At 48.4% G+C, this 15,864-nt stretch overlaps 1 non-coding gene across 1 annotated transcript; it reads right to left on the bottom strand.

Moving 5' to 3' along the window:
- Positions 1-8,728: 8,728 nt before the first annotated feature.
- Positions 8,729-8,800, bottom strand: TRNAE-UUC (transfer RNA glutamic acid (anticodon UUC)). The gene has a single exon. It is a non-coding gene; the product is annotated as a tRNA-Glu (tRNA).
- Positions 8,801-15,864: the final 7,064 nt, after the last annotated feature.

The raw sequence follows: 15,864 nt of genomic DNA, 5'->3' as shown, positions 1-15,864 counted from the left end.
CTCAGGCCCAGGACAGGGAGGGCCCCCTGCTGCCCACTTCCGGGGGTTCTGGTTCCAGGTCAAGGTCCACTTCTTCCTCCCCAGGGCCTGGGATGTGTCCTTGCGCTCACCTGCAGGGGCTCCAGCCCTGACGTCTTCTGGCACAGCCCCTGGACCCTGCCATCCTGCAGCTGAGCTGGGCCTTTCTCCCTCCAGGATCACCCCTCCGCCCCCCAGCACCCCAACCTGGGAGACTAGCTACTTGCAGGTTTCCAGCTGGGCTCCTCCACCACCTGATGTGTTCTACATCCTCCCCTGACAGAGGCAGGGCTGGCCCAGGCTGAGGGGTCCTGGTGACTAGAGTGGATGAGATCAACGTGCCTTGGTTAATCAGGGTCAGACTGTGAGCCACAGCCACGAGCACAGTGGCCAGCAGCCATTCCCGAGGGGCCTCCATCCTCTGGGGTCCTTGGTATGGAAGCTGGGGCAGGAAAGGATGGTGACAATGACCGCAGTCACCGTGATCAGTGAGCCACGGAGCATGTGCTCTGTGCCAATCCCTGTGCAAATGCCTCAAGATCCCGCCCCCCTTTCAGCACCACGCAGTCCCACCTGGGGGGAGGGGCAGTTTACAGGTTCCCACTCGACCGAGATGGAAACAGAGGCTCAGGAAGCTGAGGGAGCTGCCCGAGGCCCAGCAGCTGGTAGTGCTGGAGTCAGGACTGAGCCCAGAGTCTTGCGGGGGGAGGCGAGTCCTGACCAGATGAGAGGATCATGGAGCAGACGGCTGTCTGACAGAGGCCAGGTACCTTGTGCACCTGCTGGAGTGCCCTGACCTCCCCGTGCGTGCATGTTCTCTTTCCCCAACCCGGCGTGGGGATCCGGCTTCCTGCACACCAGTCCCTGGAATCCAGAGACATCACAGGTCTCAAGTCATTTGGGTCTTCTTTAGCTTGTCCCCTCTGCCGTCTCTAGGTGGCACTCAAGCCCCCATCCTCCTCTTCCCTGCCGCTCCTCCCTGCCCCCGCCCCTCCGCTGCCTCCTAGGCTCACACACAGAGCTTCAGTCTCATCAGACACCCTCAGAGCCCTTCCTCCAGCTGACCCCTCCTCAGATACCCTTATCCCAGAGCCTGACTTAGCCCATCTGAGCCCCGTTTCTCATCCCTGGTCTTGAACTTGCAGGGAGTTCCCAACGGGGAGCAGGTGCAGGAAGAACCTCCTGTGCAGGGGGGTCCTGGAGACCTGGGCTCAGCTTCAGGCTCCACTGCTGCATTGGGGCCCCGCCACCTTCCTCAGGTCACCCAACCTCTCTGGGCCGCTCCCTCCTCTCTGTGGGGTTGTGTGAGAATCCCTCATCCCAGAGCGTGTGTGCTAAGTCGCTTCAGTCATGTCCAGCTCTGCAAGGCTTCTCTCTCCTTGGGATTCTCCAGGCAAGAATATTGGAGTGGATTGCCATGCCCTTCTGCAGGGGATCTTCTTGACCCAGGGATAGAACCCGTGTCTCTAACGTCTCCTGCATTGGCAGGTGGGTTCTTTAACACATCCCAGGGTTGTAGGAAATCACAGTGATCATGAGACTGCCCAAGACCTGGCTCAGGGCAGACCCCCGGAAGGCAGCTGGTTTTATTCCCCTGGTGGACCTGAGGCTGTATCCTGCCTAGTGATTCTGACTTGGCAGGTCTTGGGGGACACAGAATCTGTGTTAGTAAGCTGACCCTTGGATCCACTGAGTCAGCCACTGTCACCCTTTTAAAGGGAAACTCAGGTTCTTTCACTTCCTACTGGAGACCCCTGATGGCCCCCAGCTCTTGGAGAAAAATATTCATCAGTGCCCCATATGATCTGTTCTTGCCAACTTTCTGACCTCTCCTATGACCATCCTTGCCCACCCTCTGCTGCAACAACTCTGGTTTTCCTGCTGTTCTAGATTTTAGAAAGCTGTTTTCTGCCTCAGGACATTTGCACTTGCAGTCAGCTGCTTGAATGGGCTTTTTGCAGCCCCTTCGCTGGCACACTCCCTCACTTCACTCATTCTCTGCTCTAAGGTCACCACCTTAGAGAGGCCCCACCTCTGTCCTCACCACCTCAGTCTCACCACTCTCTACCCTGCCCATCTGAAAGGATATAATACATTGGCTTGGTGTCCTCTCTAGAGCGTAAGCTCTGGTTTTCCAGATGACCGTGGGCAGTCCTGGACTTTTCTATACTTGAGGTCTCTGGTCTATGAATGGAAGAATCAACTGAAATTCAGCCTCCAAGAAATCTTCATCTGTAATGTTTGATCCTTATCAATCACAGGCAGAGAACAGACAGCTCTCTATCTGTCCATTTGCTTAGTAATTTGCTTTTTGAACATCTCAACTTGGTTAAAATATTTATCAATTTCTAACTTTTTAACATTCATTCATTTGTTCATTCACTCATACACCAAGACATCAACCAAAAATCTGCCATCTCTTGGCACTTGAGCTACCTGCTGGGGATGCAAGAAAGAGGATACACAGCTGTTTCCTGGGGGATCTTGGGGCCAGTGGGGACTGACACAGAGAATTCACACAAAGCAGTATGTCCTGGACAGCCAGGGCCCTACAACCACAGACTTCTGAGTTGACAGGACATTGAAGACTTGAGAGTCCCTTGGACTGCAAAGAGATCAGACCAGTCCATCCTAAAGGAAATCAGTCCTGAATATTCATTGGAAGGACTGATGCTGAAGCTGAAGCTCCAATACCTTGGCCACTTGATGCGAAGATCCGACTCACTGGAAAAGGACCTGATGCTGGGAAAGAGTGAGGGCAGGAGGAGAAGCAGGCAACAGAGGATGAGATGGCTGGATGGCATTAATCACTCAATGGACATGAATGTGAGCAAAATCTGGGAGATAGTGAAGGACAGGGAGGTCTGGCGTGTTGCAGTCCATGGGGTCACAAACAGTCGACGTGACTGAGTGATTGAACAACATGATGCAATATGAAGGTTGTTCAGTTCTGTTCAGTTCAGTTCATTTCAGTTCAGTCGCTCAGTTGTGTCTGACTCTTTGCAACCCCATGAATCGCAGCATGCCAGGCCTCCCTGTCCATCACCAACACCCGGAGATCACTCAGACTCATGTCCTTCGAGTCAGTGATGCCATCCAGCCATCTCATCCTCTGTCATCCCCTTCTCCTCCTGCCCCCAATCCCTCCCAGCATCAGAGTCTTTTCCAATGAGTCAACTCTTCACATGAGGTGGCCAAAGTACTGGAGTTTCACATTTAGCATCATTCCCTCCAAAGAAATCCCAGGGCTGATCTTCAGAATGGACTGGTTGGATCTCCTTGCAGTCCAAGGGACTCTCAAGAGTCTTCTCCAACACCACAGTTCAAAAGCATCAGTTCTTCAGCGCTCAGCCTTCTTCACAGTCCAACTCTCACATCCATACATGACCACAGGAAAAACCATAGCCTTGACTAGATGGACCTTTGTTGGCAAAGTAATATCTCTGCTTTTGAATATGCTATCTAGGTTGGTCATAACTTTCCTTCCAACGAGTAAGAGTCTTTTAATTTCATGGCTGCAGTCCCCATCTGCAGTGATTTTGGAGCCCAGAAAAATAAAGTCTGACACTGTTTCCACTGTTTCGCCATCTATTTCCCATGAAGTGATGGGACTGGATGCCATGATCTTCGTTTTCTGAATGTTGAGCTTTAAGCCAACTTTTTCACTCTCTTCTTTCACTTTCATCAAGAGGCTTTTGAGTTCCTCTTCACTTTCTGCCATAAGGGTGGTGTCATCTGCATATCTGAGGTTATTGATATTTCTCCCGGCAATCTTGATTCCAGCTTGTGTTTCGTCCAGTCCAGTGTTTCTCAAGATATACTCTGCATATAAGTTAAATAAGCAGGGGGATAATATACAGCCTTGATGTACTCCTTTTCCTATTTGGAACCAGTCTGTTGTTTCATGCCAGTTCTAACTGTTGCTTCCTGACCTGCATACAGGTTTCTCAAGAGGCAGGTCATGTGGTCTGGTATTCCCATCTCTTTCAGAATTTTCCACAGTTTGTTGTGATCCACACAGTCAAAGGCTTTGGCATAGTCAATAAAGCAGAAATAGATGTTTTTCTGGAACTCTCTTGCTTTTTCGATGATCCAGCGGATGTTGGCAATTTGATCTCTGGTTCCTCTGCCTTTTCTAAAACCAGCTTGAACATCAGGAAGTTCAGAAAGGAAAAATCAGCCCCGGAGATAAGCTCCTTTATTCTCTATAGACTTCATCTTTGAACAAATATTCAGTCAACACCATATGAAGGACGGGCAGCCTGGGCCCCATTTGGGAGGAAGTGGCCCCATTTTTCGAGAGATGGAAATGCAGAGCCCTGATTACAGCCATGAGCAATGGCAGCAAGATGAGGCCTAGACAGGGGAGACTGAAAGAGGCATGGAGGGCAGTTAGTTCTTGGAAGGCTTCCTGGAAGAGGTGGCCCCTGAGCTGAGATGGGATGATGGATCAGGAGAGAGCCAAAAAGGGATTTCAGCAGAGAGAGGAACATGATCAAGCTCATGGAGGTAGGGTGAGCTGGTGAAAGGTTGTTGTTGAATCACGCGAATACACCAGGATTCTTGGCCCCTGGAGGAGAAGAATTCAATCCGGGGCCAGAGACGAGGCTTGATCGCTCAGAGCTTTTGTGTAATAAAGTTTTATTGAAGTATAAAGGAGATAGAGAAAGCTTCTGACATAGGCATCAAAAGGGGGCAGAAAGAGTACCCCCTGCTAGTCTTTAGCTGGATGTTATATAGTCACTATCAGTCTGTTAATGAAAGAAAGGAATGTCTTAAAATTCAGAATGGCACCAGGCCCCTCACCCATAAGATGCATTTTGGGATAATCTTGGCACCAAATGGTTTATCCTGGGCCATAAAATGATTAACTTGAATCTTGAAGAAGGGCAGACCACCATACAAATAGTTTCATTTACATAGATTAGGGGAACAATATCCATACTGGTTTGTCAAGTAGGTTCTGGGCCAAGAGGCGGAACCAACTTGGAGACAGAGTTTGGAGTAAAGGCATAGTACATTAGCATAGCTTAAGACAAACATTTCCATAAGAAAAAGGCATTGGTTATCTCTAGACTCGAGAATAGCTAACTTCAGGCGAAGCCGGGTGTCATTATGGCAACACAATATTTTAAGAGAAACCTCCCTTTAAATTTGTATAGAGAAGGAAAAAATATTGCTAGTTTGTTTCCTCCTGCCGCTTAAGAGAGATAAAAATGTCTGACACTTGCAGGCTATTTCCTCTATTTGGAGACCCCTGGCCTTCCTGCCTGTTACCCTCTCACTGGTATCCCACAGCTTGTTGCCCACATGTGTAGCTCTTGGACACTGAGGGGCAGAAGTGTGTTTTGGGAGGAGGTGACCCTGTGGCCGGCTCACCAAGCTGGCTGGTGGCCGAGAGTCCAGCCCCACCCCTGGCCCCACTCTCACCTGAAATTGAAATCTTCACCTGAACCTTAGAGGAGCTGGGGACAGACAGCAGGTCTGCATTGCCCTTGACACAGAAGCTCATCCCTGCAGGGGGATTGTGACAGTCTGGTCTCCTGGGATGACCAGGACTGTTCTGAGGCTCCCTTGGCCCATCACCCACCCTCAGCACCACCAACAGTGAGAACAACCAGCACCTCAATGTAGGGTGTGTGGGAATCCATAGGTGGCGGAGAAAGAGCTGTGAGACTGGGAGGTGCTGGGCTTGAGGCTGGGGTCCTGCGCTGAGGCTCAGGGATTTGCAGTCCTACTCCTTGAGTCTCAGTTTCCTCCTTTGCCCCCCTGACCACTCAGGGTGGCCATGGAGCTGAAACCAGAGATGCAGATGGACCTTCTTTACACCAGGGAAGGCTGAGCTCATGGGAGCCACACTCCAGCCTCTCCTGGGTCATTCTCTCCTCTGGGACACCTCCTGCTGTGATGCTGTGCCTGTCACAGGAGTGTAGCCCAGGTCATTGAACTTGCCTCCTAGGAGCTTCTCTTATGACTTTTTCAAATGTCATGATGGCCTGATTACTTTCCTGGAGTGGTTTTTAAAATAGCAAGTACAAGTCAACAGAACTTTCCACTTTTATGCAGCATGAACAGAAAAGTTAATATGTAGTCAACAGAAAGAGTGTTTGCAAAACTTTTGCAATTCAAAAACCTTGTCCTTCTTGAGCTGGCTTGGTGGCAGGCATGGCACAGAGTGACCTGCAGACTGAGAGCAGAGACAGGATGCACAGGGGTTAACAGGTCGATGCCAGACTTCATTATCTCTGAATTTAATGTCTGGGCATTTTATGTAAATGGAGCCATACAACATGAGATCTTGTGTGTCTGCCTTCTTTCACTTAGCATGATGTCTTCAAGGTTCATCCACGTTGTGTACATGTCAGTGGATGTGTATACGTGTCACTTCATTCCTTTATACGGCTGGATAATGGTCCATTGAGTATACCATACTCTGCTTATTCATTCGTTAGCTGATGGACAGTTGCCTGTTTCATTTTGGGGGGTATTATGAATATGCTACTCTAGCCATTCTTGTTCAGGTATTTTTGCGGACATATGTTTTCATTTTGCTGGGGTGTACACCTAGGGATGGAATTGCTGGGTCATATGGTAACTCTACCTTTAGCTCTTTGAGGAAACAACAAGCTGATTTCCACAGCAGCTGCGCCATTTTACATTTCATCAGCTATTTATAAGGGTTTAAATATCTCCATATTCTTGACAACACTGGTTATTTCTATTATTGCTAGTTATTTTTACCATTATGGTAGATGCAAGGTGGTATCTCATTGTGGTTTTGATTTACATTTCCCTGAGGATGAATGATGGTTCAGTGCTTCTTGGACTTTTGTGTATCTTCCTTGGAAAAATGTCTATTTGAGTCCTTTGTCCAGTTTTTCATTGGATTGTTTACCTTTTTATTATTGAGTTGTAAGTAACCTTTAAATATTCTAGATATACTTCCCTCATCAGATATGTGATTTGCAAATATTTTCTCTCATTCTGTAGGTTGTCTTTTTGCTCTCTTGATAGTGTCTTTTGATTCACGAAAGGTTCTAACTTGGGTGACTTCTAGCTTATCTCTCTTTGTTGACAGTCATCATGCTTTTGGTGTTGGATCTAAGAATCCATTGCCAAATCCAAGGGCATGAATATTTTCTTCTACATTTTCTCCTATGAATTTTATAGGTTTAGCTGTTATACTTAGGTTTTTGATGCATTTGGAGATCATTTTTGTACATGGTTTGAAGGAAAGGTCCAAAATGACCCACTCTATTTTCAAAGAATATATTATGATGTATTTTAATTGAAATTGAATTGAATATTTTTGGTACACTCAAAGTTTCTTGAGAGCTGGGATTCTGACTCTTTTTATTGTGTTCTTAATAAGACTATAGCAATTAACAGGTAATAGGTACTCAATAAATATTTGGTGAATAAATGAATGAATAACTTACTGTAGTTTGTTACTGAATATGATCATTGACATAGTTAGGGTAAACCTTCTAACTTTCTATTTGTTTTCTATTTGATTCAGCTGTGTTTTGTGTTTTTTCCTCTTGCTCTATTTTTGGATTCTTTGAGGAATTTTTTTTTTTTTTGAGGAATTTTTATGTGCTTTTGTTTTACTCAACTGTTGGCTTATAAGCTATACTTCTTTGTTGTAAATTTATTTTTCAGTTGATTGAGAATTTATAATAAATCTCCTGGGGCAGACCTTAGTTCTCTAACTTTCCTGCTCTTGCTCTGGCCTGTTAGCCACTCAGTCATGTCTGACTCTTTGCGACCCCATGGACTATAGCCCCCCAGGCTCCTCTGTTCATGGGATTCTCCAGGCAAGGATACTGGAGTGGGTTGCCGTTTTGTTCTCCAGGGGATCTTCTTGACCAGGGATCAATCCCAGGTCTCCCTCATTGCAGGCATGTTCTTTACCGTCTGAGCCACCTGGGAAGCCCAGGGACAGGCACGCTCAGCTTGCCTAGTCGAGTCAGGGTCAACCCTCCCTCCAGGGGTTGCTGTGGGCCTAGATCTTCCCAGGATCCTCTGTTTCCCAGCATCTCCCAGGACACTAGGGCCAGGGTCTCTCAGTGATTGTCCACCCATGAGACAGGAAACCTCACACTAGTTGTCTCAGCAGGTCCCCTGCCGTTCAAGGCCCCATTAATGCCGAAACCAGTTTGATTGATATCTGTGGATTAATACATTCCTTCTGTGACTTGTCAACCATTTTTTCTCTCTAGGCTTCTTATCATCGGCATTCAAACATGCTCACTTTTCACTTAACTTTCAATTTAAAAAAAAATATATGTGTTCTACTGCTTTTTTTCCCCACTTCCCTAGTGGCTCAAACAGTAGAAAATCTGCCTGCAGTGTGGGAGACCTGGGTTTGATCTCTGGGTTGGGAAGATGCCCTGGAAAAGGAAATGGCAACTCACCTGGCAACTTGCCTGGGAAATCCGCTGGACAGAGGAGTCTGGTGGACTAAAGTCCATGGGGTTGCAAAGAGTCCGATGCAACTGAGTGACTAACACTTTACTTACAGCTTTTTTAAGGAAAAAATCTTTCTCCTATGTAGATTTTTTAACATTGAAGTATATCTGATGTATATGCATAGTTTTTATATCATCATTTTGACAGAATAAAGGTCAGAGAGGAGTAAATATACACCTTATTTTATTTTATTTAAATAACTTTATTTTGGCTGTGCTGTGAGACTTGTGGATCTTGGTTCCCTGACCAAGGATTGAACCTGGGCCCCAGAAATGAAAGCTCTGAGTCCTAACCACTGGACCACCAGGGAATTCCCTACACCTTATTTTAAACATGTTCATTTCCCTGAATGTTTATAATCCAAATGATTTGATTTTAGAAGAGAAAGTCTTCAGGAAGACAAATAATCATTTAAAAACCTTTGAATCTCAAAAAAAAAAAAAAAAATGTCTTCCTTTATACCTCCTCTAGCTCCCCCTTGTCTGTCATTTTTTTTGATGCAAAATTGCTAGAGAGAAATGTCTCCCCTTGCTGTGCCCCTTGCGCATCGCTCATTCTCTCTGAAATTCTACCCCCTACTTTCTCCTCCCACATCTCAACTGTCACTGCTCCTGCAAGTCACCACAGACCCCCACTTGGTATGTCCAGCCTGTCCTGTGAACCCTCTCTGTCCTTTTTCTCTCTCCCACCATGTCCCTGTGACCCTCCTCCTCGTCTTTTTCTGTCTCTTTGGGTGCCCTCTCCTCCTTTTTCTTGTCCCTGAAGTGTGGTCATTCCTGATCACGGGGCCCCAGGCTCCCTTCTGTTCACACTGTCACTAGGAAGTCTCGTCTCCCCCACGCATTAGCAGATTTCCGGGTCCTGCCCAGAGTTCCTTACTCATCGGCAGATCCCTAGAAGCAAATGCTGACGGTTCTTATCGTTGTGGCTGCGGGCCACGATGCCAGGCATCGAAGGTCTATGCAGGAGCTCATCCTCTTCCTCCCATATCCTCCTCCTCCTGTGTTACCATCTCTCCAAATGGCTCTCTCCAGTTTCCTAAGCTCCCAAGCTGGCAACCTGAGTGTCATCTTTACTGCAGACTGTCCTTACTTCTTCATGAATAATTGATGCCTCAGTCCAATCTGTGGTATCTCCTAGCTGTGTCTCAAGAGGTCCCTTTCCCTCTATTTACAGATCTATATACGCTGATCTATAATCCCTTGACCAACTACCCTCTTCACCCTAATTCCTTCGATTGTCTCCTAACTGTGGGCCATTCCGCCTAGGCAGAGCAGTGTTGAACTGTGTGAAGAAAGCACTGGGTCTGAGGACGTGGGGGAATTGCATCCAAGCAGACTCAAGGTTAACCATTTTACTAGTTAGCATGATTTTACAGAGCTTCACGCACAGATCACAGAGGTTCAGGGAGCGCAAGGCAGCTCCACAGGATCACTCGGTATTCCAGAACTCAGCTGGGTTTAGAGTCCAGACATCCTGATTCTCTTATTTACCGCACTTTTGCTGGGGACCACCAGCCTCAGCCGTGAATTCTACCTTCTTGGCGTTGCAGTACCTCACTCAGACCACCAGAGGACCCCATGGATCACACAAATCTGGTCTTAAAACGCTGAGTGGAAGGGACGATCGTTTTGACAGCATCTCAGTAATGTCTCAAACGGGGAGGTTAGTAGAAAAGCAGGATTTCATTTGCTGAAGTTAGTTCATAGTGCCTTTAGGGTGATAGAAAGCATGATCAGAGTTTACAAACAGCATGAGAAGTCAGTGGTCTTAGCTTTGCAGCCCACGAGTCTCTGCTGTTACTCTTAAATCAGTTTGCTGTGGCCTTATCTGGGTACACAGGGGGCTTAACAAGCTGCTGTAAATCCATTCTGGACTAAGTGAGTACCTCTTTGGTATGGCATGTCTTTCTGGGAAGTCCTGCTACAATTTCCTTTGCAAATTGTGATTTTACTTCCATTGCTTATTGGGATTGACAACTTTGCCCAGAAAGAGGATGCTCTGGCTGTCCTGGAAACTGATGACCATCAGGAAGAGACTGTTGAAATGCACAGTGATGGATTAGGTGCTCCTAGCAGAGAAATGAATCTTGATGCCCATGGTGGCAGCTGCTTCAGTGTGCTCCTCAGTCATCTAAACCACAGCCGTTATACAGCACCCTGGGGCCAATAGGACTTCATATACTTAGATGTCAGAGCAGGTGTCTGGTTTGGCTGTGAGGGCAGGCAGTGGGGTGGGTCTGTGGAATCCAGCCTTTGAAATGTGTGGCCTGTGGGTTACAGTCCATGAGGTCGGAGAGGGTCGAACATGACTTAGCAACTGAACAACTGTAACAATAAGAGCACTGGTAGTGACAGCAATAGTTGTTAACTGTTGGTCTTTTGGGGAAGATGCTCTCTGGTCATTTAAGGGCAGTGGTGGTTCACAGGGTCAGGTAACTTGGCCAAGGCTGTGTTACTATTAAATGTCAAACCAAGATTTCAGCTGAAGCCTGCTGACTCCAAAGTCACCATGGATAACTGCTGGCAGGGGGAAATATAGCTATATACAAGTCATCCTGTGTATTCAAGCTCAAGGTACCATTGCCTATTCAAACTCAAAGTACTGTCTTGTTTCCAGATTACTCTATCTTTCCCCATTAGACTCTCCTATCATCCCTCCTGATTTCCCCAGTCTGAAACATAAAATCCCATCATTTGAAAAACTCTCTGGTCATTATTTTCAATAGAATTATTTCTCCTTTGTGCCAGCCACTCCTGTTTCCTCCATGCCTGTAACCAGGGGAAGCTGTGACTTCCAGAGCATCCTCTGCCCTCTTTATGTCCGGGTCTGCACTGCTGAGATACTGGAAATCACACCCCTACAGAGGTCAATGACCTGACCTCTAGCTCCTGAGGGATCCCACTCCTGCCTGCTAGAACTTTGAGGTTTCCTGATGTCTCCTTGTCTCCCCTGTCTCAGACTTCTGGTCCATTTGCATCTCCAAGAAGGACTCAGTAAGTAGATAACATCTCTCTGTAGCACAGGGAAAGCAGGAGTCATTTGAGGGGAGCGCTCTCACCTTCTGGTCACATGATTGGAGCCACACTCTCACCCTCTTGTCCTCGCTCTAGGATGGAAGGCGTCCATGCCTCTGGTCAGAGGGCTCCCCTCTTGTGCTCGGCATCCCATCCATCCCCACCTCATCATCTCTGATTAACGTCTTCCGTCTTCTATGGGATCACTCACCTAGAGCCAAATATCCTAGAGTGTGAAGTCAAGTGAGACTGAGGAAGCATTACTACGAACAAAGTTAGAGGGGGTGACAGAATTCCAGCTGAGCTATTTAAAATCCTAAAAGTCGATGCTGTTAAAGTGCTGCACTCAATATGTCAGCAAATTTGGAAAACTCAGCAGTGGCCACAATACTGGAAAAAGTCTGTTTTCTTTCCAACCCCAAAGAAGGGCAATGCCAAAGAATGTTCAAACTGTTGTACAGTTTCGGTCATTTCACATGTTAGTAATGCTATGCTATGCTAAGTCACTTCAGTCGTGTCTGACTCTGTGCGACCCCATAGACAGCAGCCCACCAGGCTCCCCCGTCCCTGGGACTGTTAGTAAGGTTATGCTAAAAAACCTTCAAGCTAGGCTTCAGCTGTAAGTGAACCAAGAACTCACAGATATACAAGCTGGTTTTAGTAAGAACAGAGGAACCAGAGATCAAATTGCCAATATTCGTTGGATCGTGGAGAAAGCAGGGGAATTCCAGGAAATCATCTACTTCTGCTTCATTGACTACGCAAAAGCCTTTGACTGTGTTGCTGTTGTTGTTCAGTCGCTCAGTCATGTTTGCCTCTTTGCGAGCCTATGGACTGCAGCACGCTAGGCTTCCCTGTCCTTCACCATCTCCCAGAGCTTGCTCAAACTCATGTCCATTGAGTCGATGATGCCATTTAACCATCTCATCCTCTGTCATCCCCTTCTCCTCCCACCTTCAATCTTTCCCATCATCAGGATCTTTTCCAATGAGTCAGTTCTTCACATCAGGTGGACAAAGTATTGGAGCTTCAGAATCAGCCCTTCCAGTGAATATTTAGGGTTGATTTCCTTTAGGATTGACTGGTTTGATCTCCTTGCGGTCCAAAGGACTCTCAAGAGTTTTCTCCAGCCCCACAGTTCAAAAGCATCAATTCTTCAGTATTTCTCCTTCTTTATGTCCAACTCTCACATACATACATGACTACTGGAAAAACCGTAGCTTTGACTACATAGACCTTTGTCAGTAAAGTGATGTCTCTGCCTATTAATATGCCATCTAGGTTTGTCAGAGCTTTTCTTCCAAGGAGTAAGCATCTTTTAATTTCATGGCTGCAATCACTTTCCAGTGATTTTGGAGCCCAAGAAAATAAAGTCTGTCACTTTCCATTTTTTCCACATCTATTTGCCAGGAAGTAATGGAACTGAATGCCATCATCTTAGTTTTCTGAATGTTGAGTTTTAAGCAAGGTTTTTTGCTTGCCTCTTTCACTCTTATGAAAGTAGCTGGTCTCCCATGATGGGGTGCTGGGGGGCAGAGGGGTGGTCTTGGGGGGAGGAAGGCCCAGTTCAGCTGCAGGATGGGGACGCCCAGGGGCTGTGCCAGCAGAAGTCAGGGTCAGAGCCCCTGCAGGTGAGCATGAGGGCACATCCCAGGCCCTGAAGGGAGGAGTGAACCTGGGCATGGAACCAGAGTCCCCGGAAGTGGGCAGCAGGCAGCAGGGCCCCTCCCTGTCCTGGGCCTGTGGTCCAGTGGATTCGGTCACAGGGACAAAGCCTGCTCCTCGGCTGGCTGGGGAGGCTGAGGCAGAGGGGCCCAGAGTCTGGGGTGAGCTGAGCATGTGTGGGAGGTCAGGGGCTTATCCTCGGGGCCCAGGCAGCAGCAGGGCGTGGAGTCAGGCAGATCAAGGTGGAGACACACAGGAAGGAGTGCAGTCCAAGGAGGGTGGTTTATTGCTGTCAGAGGTCTCGGAGCCTCCTCGTGACCAGGACGCAGACTCCCTGTGCATGTAGAGCCCCCAGAAGAGTCACTGTCACCTTCCCAGGGGTGAGCAGGTGGGGACAGGCTGTCCTGAGGGACCTGGGCACCCAGTTCCTTACCACTCAGAGTGGAGCTCTAGGCTTCATTGGGGTTGATGACTTTGTCCCAAAAGATGATGCTCTGAGAATCTTTGCTGAGTATGGAAAATAGAAATGGCCTGTTGAAACGCACCATGGTCATTGGGCATACGAATCCAGAGAACAGGTTAACTTTACTTCTTGCGGCAGCAGCTGCTTCTGCGCCCAGCTTCCCCATGTCCACCTGTGGGGACACCAGAGCAGTACCCACCAGAGACGGGCTGGGCAGAGGTGAGCAGTCACCTAGCGCCTCTAAGGGGACAGACCTTCATCCACCTTCTGTCGCTGGCCTGTCACTCTGCTGTTAACCTGTTCAGTGTGTCCGCCCAACAAACCTCTCAGCCGGTTCACATAGACGTGACCCACGGCTGTGCAAAGCGCAGTCAAAGGCTGTAAGTCCTGGGCCCAGGGTCAGAGAAGCAAAGAGCAGGGGCTCCCTGATCTGGATTCCCCTCTGTCTGAGTCCAGAGACTCTGCTGTTCCCCAAACACCCCCTAGTGCAGGGGGAGGGGCCGTGTCAGTAACTGTCCACAGTCCCTCCATGTCAAAGCAACTGATGGGCGAGCACTGCTTTCTGCTCCTCTCCTGCCCCAGCTGACGTGTCCCTGAGCCCTCAGCTCCCTTGCCTAGGACTGGCTTCCCAGCCCTGGACCACGAGGCCACATAGCCGCTGTGCCTCCTTTACCAGGTCCTATGGCAGGGGGGTGCAGGGGAGCCTGCAGGGCTGCCCAGCCACCCCACCCCACCATTCTCTCTGGCTTCTCTGCCTCTAGGGTCACAGCACCAGGACCCCGGGTGTTCTTCTCTAGTTGCTCATTGTGCATTTTCATCACAGTAGCCCTGAGCCACTGTTAGTCATGATTATCTCTTACCTTCTCTGCTGGGCTCCGCACATGAGCCAAGAAGTATCACGTTCCTTTTAAAAATGACAGGATTCAGGGGTAGAGGACTGTAGTTATTTGCTGCCGTGGGCAATATAATTGGAGCATGAAAGTTGAAATAAAGTGTTAGTCGCTCAGTTGTGTCTGACTCTCTGGGGCCCCATGGACTATAGCTCCCCAGACTCCTCTGTCCATGGGATTTCCCAAGCAAGAATAGTGGAGTGGGTGGCCATTCCCTTCTCCAGGGGGTCTTCCCAACTCAGAGATCCAACCCGGGTCTCTCTTATTGCAGATAGTTTCTTTACCCTCTGAGCCACCAGGGAAACGTCACTGTGGAGGGTGGGGATTCACGGCTGACCCCACAGCAGGGTCTTTCCGGTGACTGGTTTCTGGGTCACATTTCATTTAGGGAAAATGGGGACCAGTCCCCAACGCTGTTGGACCACAGCTGTCCTTGGCTTGAGGATTTGAGAGTGAGGGTGATTTTATAATGAGAAATGCAGTTATTTTGCAAATTCAAGATTGTCCAAAATCTGTCTGACCTTCCACCTTTCAAGCTTTGATGCAAAGAATGAATTGTCGGAAGTTTAAAGACCTACCTGGGAAACTGCCCGGTTCTGGGCCCCTGTTACTCCTGACAGGTCAGCCTTGCGGGTGAAGACTTTCATCATGTCCAGGTGGGGAAGGATGTTGTCCAGATGATAGTCTCTGGAGATGGAGAATTTTGGCAGATGGAGATCACATATCCGCCTAGGAAGTGAGAAGAAAAACTTGAACGTTCGCTGGACTCGGGGCCTGCCTAACTTTCTGCTACCTCACAGCAGGTCTGGTTTTCTCTCTGCCATTCGCTTCTCCCTGTGATGAGCGCCCCTTCCCCAGTTTCTAGACCCCTCGGGCTAACCCTCCTTAATTCATTAATTATCCATTCGCGTCTGCAGGTGTCTAACATGCCAGGTAGTGTGCCAGGGCTGGGCTGTGGCGGTTCCTGGGCCTGACCTTGTAAGCCCCTTAAGCCCCTTAAGCCCTTCTTTGCAGCAAGCTGGTGGCTGAAAGCGACCTTTTTGTCTTTCACTGTAGCAAAGCTATGCATATGCATTCTTTTTGGTTGCTCTGGGTCTTCGTCGCTACCCACTGGCCTTCTCTGGTTGCGGTGGGTGGGGGCTACTCTCTGCGGCACGCGGGCTTCTCCGCAGTGGCTTCTGTGGTTGTGGTGCACAGGCTTAGATGCTCCATGGCATGTGGGATCTTCCCAGACCAGGGATCAAACCCGTGCCCCCTGCATTGACAGGCGGATTCCTAAACACTGTACCACCAGAGAAGCCCAAAGCTACATCTAAGCTTTTCACCAGGTGCCCCCATG

Source organism: Bos javanicus, chromosome 21, assembly GCF_032452875.1.
Source record: "Bos javanicus breed banteng chromosome 21, ARS-OSU_banteng_1.0, whole genome shotgun sequence".
NCBI lineage: Eukaryota > Metazoa > Chordata > Mammalia > Artiodactyla > Bovidae > Bos > Bos javanicus.
This window is presented reverse-complemented; position numbering and strand designations above follow the sequence as displayed.